At 43.5% G+C, this 7,110-nt stretch overlaps 1 pseudogene; it reads right to left on the minus strand.

The window, feature by feature from the left end:
* LOC122143641 overlaps positions 1-6,870 on the minus strand; it is a 46,349-nt pseudogene extending 39,479 nt beyond the window's left edge.
* Between the last annotated feature and the right edge of the window lie 240 nt (positions 6,871-7,110).

The raw sequence follows: 7,110 nt of genomic DNA on the forward strand, positions 1-7,110 counted from the left end.
GAGATCTCACTAACAAATAACCGCTCCCCCCCCTCATCTTATTTCTCAGACTCTCGGATAGATATATATTCAGATTTAAAACAAGTTAAAGGCTCCGCTCGGGTATCCTGAATAGAGCGTCAGCGCGCGCGTGAATCAATTCGACCCCTTAGTCTGGCGCGTTGACTGTCGTGACAAAGCGCGCACATTTCTCTACACAACTAAAAATGCTTGCACGGCGACCAGAAAGCGTTCAGATACTGACGTGAGATTGTGACATGCTGCATTACAAGACAAGGTAAAGACATCTACAGTGGTCCTCCCTCAGGAGGTTGCTTGGGGTACTGTCCGAGAATGCCATCAGTAGGGAGAGAGGGGATTACTGGGATAGCATTGCACCTCAGAGATACTCTTTGCCAACCCCCCCCACCCCAGCCATTTGATCACCCTCAGATGGCCTCAAAGAGATTTGCATTACTTTTAGTGTACCAAAGTCACGAGAGACCTGTCACTAAACTGTGCCTGATGCAACAGTGTGGCCTCGCGGTTGGTGTGAAATAGGCACATATTAAAACGTGATCTTTCAGGACGTCTATCAGCCTGTTGTGATATGATAAAAAAAGGCTATAATCACCACAAGTAACAGCTATCTTTTTTCAAAAACCAGATTTCAACAAATGGCTTTGGCGTTTCTGGTTGAAACCTTGTCACAACGCTTCTCATTATTCATTGGTGCCCTGGTCGTGCTAATATTCATGCAATCTTTGCTGCGTTAACGTTCTATCCTCACCAGCATGCACCACGGCAAGACAAGAGGTCTCAGCATTAGACCGAAAAGGTGGCAGAATGCCATGAAATTGTGTGATCAGGCGCTCGCCCACAGGAAGTATATGAAGTGAAAACACCACAGGCTTTAAAAAACGCCTTGAACAGGAAAAATATGACAGTTTGCATCAAGAACAGCTACGGTCGAACGTCAACACTGTTTTCTGAACCGAACGAAACCTCGGACAAGAGGATCGGCTTTGTTTATCTGGCTTAGGTGTTTATTAAGGCTTTGCGAACACACGGGCGATTTCTAAACTTGCGCGTCTCACCATAACCTCGACCATGGCCACTCACCTCCTCATGATAAGCGCGCGCCTGGGCGCGCTGTATCTTCTCTCTCCCTCTCCTACCTCTTAGGCGCGAAGCTCTCCAGAATCACTCCACACAGCTCTCCTGCAGCAATGAGGAAGACCTGGTCACGAGAAAGAAGATCTAAAATGATCTAACCACAAGCGGATTTCAAAAAACATTACTTAAATATCGTAAATTTAATCCGGACCATATCGGGTACAATTTCCCTAAACAAGCGGCGTTTGGATGTTCACTTCTAGGCTCTTTTCAACTCTCCCTCCCTCTAGCGTGCAAATAACTATTCTCACAATCTATACAAACACACTCACCGACAGCGCCTTGCAACTTCACATCTCCTGATCAACACGCATCTTAGTCCAGTACACACAAAGAATCGTATACCTTTTAACCAAAAAAGTCCGCTACTTTATTAACCATAAACATGTTTTTTACTGTCTTATCTAACTTTCGGTTCAATTTTTTTTCTTTCTCAGCACTCACCACTCACCTAAATCTGTCCCATTTCTGAAAAGCCGTACATAGCTCGCGCGCCTGAAAAACTTCACAGCCGCTGTGGGCGGGGGGCAGCACAGAAGACATTACAACATGTAAAAATAGAAAAAGTGATTATGTTTCACATTATTCCTCACTGTATTACTTGCCTGTATTATTTTACTTCTTCATGTTACTGTAGCTTTTTATTTGCAGCTTTTATGAGCTGCTCCAGAGACTGACTTCTTTCAACAACATCTAAAAAATATATATGTATTCTTTTTTTATACAAACACGACCAAACTTTGATGAAGGGGTTTTTGTTAACGGTGCAAAAAGAGAGAAAAGGATGTCAACAAAAGCACAAAAAATTTTATCCAATAAATACTAATCATAATACTAATAAATACATGAATAATAGATGATCACCTGATTTAGACAGAAACTCCACTGGTTATCTGTTTGGGTTTACAAGTCACATGGCTCTTGTAAAAACAGAATGGTGTCTGAATTAATTCTGAAGTGTCCATGCAAAAAATAAATGTATAAATGCGTAATAAACCTGACACAGTCTTCATCTTCACGCCCTGCGAGCTCAGAGCTATCATATCACCTTAAAAAGCAAATTTGTAGTTTTGTGGAACCATCTTTTAAAGTGTATGTCAGGACAGATGCTTACCTGTCTAACGTGGGTACGGTTCTTGGCCGGAATGACATTGGCTAAAATTGCAAAGTGGCCCAGACTTTATCTCGTGAAGAAAACTTGGCTTCTACAAAAATAATCATTTTCACTCCACAACCTTTCTTTCATTCAGCAAACAGTACAATGAAAATAATCTTAATTTGAGAGCCTCTAAAATGCATTGTATACAGTGCATAATTGTCACTACAATGTAAACGATTCTCTTCAATCTTCATGCTCCATATCATGAACAAGATCAAAGCTATAAAATTTGCCTTATATGACATTACTACCCTAATTTCTCTATCTCTTACAATATGCGCGTAGCCCTACATTCTAAAAAAAACCACCACAACTCCCTACACGACATTCTATTTCCCATCATTCCCGACACTCTCTTAATTTCTCATGATGCACGACAAGCGAGACTCTCTCACACTCATCAGACCCGTCATACCCAACATTCGTAAACTCACCCACTAACATGCGATTATCATGCTCGATAATCTCTCTTCCCTCATTGACCCTACCCACCACACACCTTGTTGAACCAGTTATCCGGTTACCACAATATCGGAAGCTTATTTTAAAATAACACTAAGCCCAATTGGCACAGGCCACGCTGCAAGTTTTTTTTCTTGCTAGCGAATGTCTCACTCACCCCTTTAAGCCAGACCAGTTTGAGCACCGTCAATTAGCTGAACGTCGGCAGCAGTAGAAACTGTCCCACCATGCAGAAGCTCATTCTTCCCATCCAACCATAGCCCAGAGATTTTAACATGTCATTTGGAGACACAAACACAATGTACGTGGGCCACATACCACCCAAGAGAATGGAAGAAAAAACAAGGCACACAGAATACAATTAACACAACCAGGATCGCACACACACATTGGGCCGTTCATTATTTCAGCATTTTAAATCAAACGGAAAATGATTCTAAACTTGGGGGTAGCCAGCACACAAGCTACCAGCATTTTGTAGTGAATGTATTATGGTGATTAGGGTATTTTCTTGATGGATCTGTTTTCCTAATTTCCTAGCGTTTATTTTTACGTACACCACTGCACAAACATAACTCCAGTCCTGAATGGCCAGAGCTCAAAGCCTGCGACAAACGCGTCTGCGGCCCCACTTACCTCGGCGACCCACTACCCAGGCCTCCCACCTACCCAGCCCCCGAGCATCTAAAATGATGCTGCAGATCTTAATGCACAATTGCGCACGGTTGCGACCGCGAGAACCAGCACAGCTAACTGCTGCCCACCAGCCTGACTCATTTCTGCCCATAAGGAAGGTCGAATACCCCTGAATAATTAAGCACCCAATGCAAACTTTAAGGGGTATGAAAAAAGGAGAAGAGAAGAAAAGAGGAAAGAGGAAAGGAGTAGTATAGAAAAGGAGAGAAGAAGAGAACGCAAAGAAGCCGCTCTCTCTCTCTCTCTGAGTAGAGGGAAGAAAACATAACGTTGGTAAGACAGGATACCATGCCTTAGAACTACCCTGCATACTTCCAGCAGGAGGGTCTGCGTTATTATAGTTGTTATGTATTTTATTTATTTTAATTTTAACATTTTGTCATCCAAGTTTCAATGCTAATTTTACAAATAATTAGTTTTCTCCCTGTTATTTCCCTTCTTCTCTGTTCCTTTACCATGTTTAGTGGACCTAAGCCCTTAACCCCACGGCGCAAACCCAACCTACCTAAGATACCACCCTCCCTTTTCGCCTTCAATCTCCCGATCCCGCAACCCTCCACATACACACACTACATTCTCCCAAAAACTACGACACAACCCAATACTTCGCCAAACAAAACTGCATTCTGTACCTCTACTAAACTCTCTCTACCAAGAAGTGTGAAGCATCTCTCTCCTTCACCCCCTCAATTGAAAAAAAAAAAACAAAACACCAAACAAAAAAAAAAAGCACACACAAAAAATGTCGTCCCATGCCCCTAGACTACTACTATCTTACCAGTAAATTAAAACGACCAATCACACCTGACACCGCTGGGACAATTTATGATTCAGCGCCACGACGGAACCCGCTTAGATTTTCTGTCAATCCATCAGCATCTTCGTCTCTGCACCTGCTGATACACACGTTAGCGCTCCCGCTGGACTCTTTTACCTACAGTATGTGAGCAGTCATTGTCGCTGGAATCACTGAGTTTATGTGATTGTTTGGATCACTGTTTGCATTTAAACTCTGTTGCAGACACTTTACTACGGTTGCTTATTTATCTATTGTGCGTGGTTTCTTCACACTCTCTAAATATCAACCCCACTTTTTTTCTTTTTTGATATAAATGAGCTTATGGATGTTATCTACAGCGGCCACGGGTGACTACCTGCCTCGCTGACCCACACTATACCCCATACCCTGTACTGCGCGGGACGACATCTGCAGCCAATTCATTTCCGGCTCACTCTACCCAACAGTTACAATGGGCACTCTACCGCACCCACAACAAAGTTCATCATTCTCAAAATCCGAACTGAATCGTTGCTTATCCTGCGAACCTCATCTCATCTCGGTGCATGAGATAATCAGCAAAAGGTAATCAGAGGTACCTCCCACCACAAAACACAACTCTCGTGTAAAGACAGCACAAACCTGGTTTCCACACCACTGAAAAAAATTGGAAAGGGTGTCTTTGAGCAATCAAAATCAGATTATGATAGGGTATGCAAAATGACTTGCGAATAAATCAATGTACACGGAACAATGAGTATGATGCTGAAAACTGCAACGGGGCAGCCCAAAATATACATATAGATGTTTTTATAATGTTTATTTTTTTCTAGTTTCTTCTTTCTCTCCTCTCCGTCCCTTCATCTTCTCACTGTACCTTTTTCTTTTTTCCTCCGTCTTTCTCTTCCCATTTACCTCTTTTAGATGTGACTGTCAGTTTTCCCTTACAACCTTAAAAACTAACATGCTACCCTTCTACCAACATCGCCACCGCGCGAGCACTTCCACACATTTCCTAAAATGGAGCGTTGATCCGCTGCCCTACATACCAGTACATCCACATCGTCTACATACTACCCTACTCCCGCGTGACATCTCATTAAACCGTACAACCTTATCACCCCCCCACCTTATTTTTCAACACAAAACAAACTCACCCCTATTACTCACTTTCGACGAGGACGGGATGCACCGGCTCGTGACACAACGCAAGTAGTGAGTCTGGGAGGCAGCACGCGGACTCCTGCAGGGCAAAAAACGTTAGAGGAGAATGACCTTAAAAAATGCCATTTATTTACTCAAAAAAACCTGAAATTCCCCGCCCTGCGAGGCGACTCACAGACAGTGGCGCACTTGGTAAATTGGGCTGATTGAATATTTTTTCAATCACAAAGCGCAGGGCAAACTCAAAGCCTCAGAAGTATGAAAAGGAAACAGGGGGCAGCAGCGTAGAAGGGGGCAAGCGTACCACACGGTCTAACACTCCTTACACTCAGGGCCACCATCAAGTAAAGGCCAAAACACATCCCGTCTCCCAGCACACTTCGCCTTGAGTCAAATTACCCATAATTACACATTAAAGATCCAATTTGGTAACGCGAGACGAAAAGAAAAATTTTGAAAACTGGCAAAATGTCAACGAGAAAATACCATTACAGGAACGGAGAAGCGCCAGGACGGGGGGGGGATGCAGTTCAAGTACCACTGAACTCTCTAAATACCACGTTTCCCTAGTGTCCCGCGCCAAAGGACCAAACACATGTTACGGGACATGGCCGCGCTCTAGACACCCACACGCGAAGTACGAAGACTAATGCATAGTAAGGGAGATCATCGGCTTGATTCCAAACTGGAATAGAAAAAAAAGTTAACACGAAATGTAGCCAGTGACCGGAACAAGACAACGAGAGACATGAAAAGAGAAGCATGAGAGGCGAGGTCAGAAGTTAATGGACTTTGAGAGTCAAAGCGACAAAAGGTCTAGCACAATTCAGCACTCGAATACGTCTCATTGTTGTCCGGAAGTACCTGCTAATACTAGCAAAGATACAGGGAGAGCGACTGGCAGAGTACGCGTAGGACTCTCTCAGGTGAACCATCCTCACACAACACTTACCCTTCAAGACACACGCTCAAATCAAGACAATACCCGCGTGCCGTCACCCTGCCGAAGGACTCCTCACAGCCCCTCTCTGCGCCTCTTTCCCTGCATCTCCATCTGTCCTCAATCACAAACATGGCCCATTGCAGTCATCTCCCAGCGATCGGCTCCGGTAAAGCGGGAGGTGGGCAGCAGTGAAGCTCAATGAACTGAGGGTCTGCTGCTGTGTTTTTACTCCGTGTTTACAAAGCTTGCTTGTGTCTGCTGCACTTTTTTTTCTTTCTTTGAAAAGGAGAAAGAAGCGCTTCCACTTCTATCACATCAAATCAAGTCGAGAACGAGGCAGCTGCGATGCCTCTGCATTAATAATATCACTCAAAGGAATGGGGAAACATTAAACGGCTCTCAGAACTCATCTTGCGGTGAGTGGCTATGAGCAACGATGGGGGACTCGTTCAATTACCTGCCACCACCACAGGGCTCTCTTTCCAGTGCTGCCACCTGTACCTCCCCATACATCCTGCATTCATTGGCGGCAGTATTTCATTTATTTACATAGCATAAACACAAAAGCATATAGAGCCTAAAAGGGACAGTTCACAAAAACTTGAAAATGGTCATCATTTACTCACCCTATGTCTTGTTCCAAACCGTATGCTGTCATTTATTATTATTATTATTTCTTTTATTGTGTTGTGAAAGCAAAAGGAGAATTTTAAAAAAAAGTGGTTATTAGCTTATATTCAAAGTCTTCTGCCA

The sequence above is a fragment of the Cyprinus carpio genome, unplaced genomic scaffold (genome assembly GCF_018340385.1).
Source record: "Cyprinus carpio isolate SPL01 unplaced genomic scaffold, ASM1834038v1 S000006477, whole genome shotgun sequence".
NCBI classification, from domain to species: domain Eukaryota; kingdom Metazoa; phylum Chordata; class Actinopteri; order Cypriniformes; family Cyprinidae; genus Cyprinus; species Cyprinus carpio.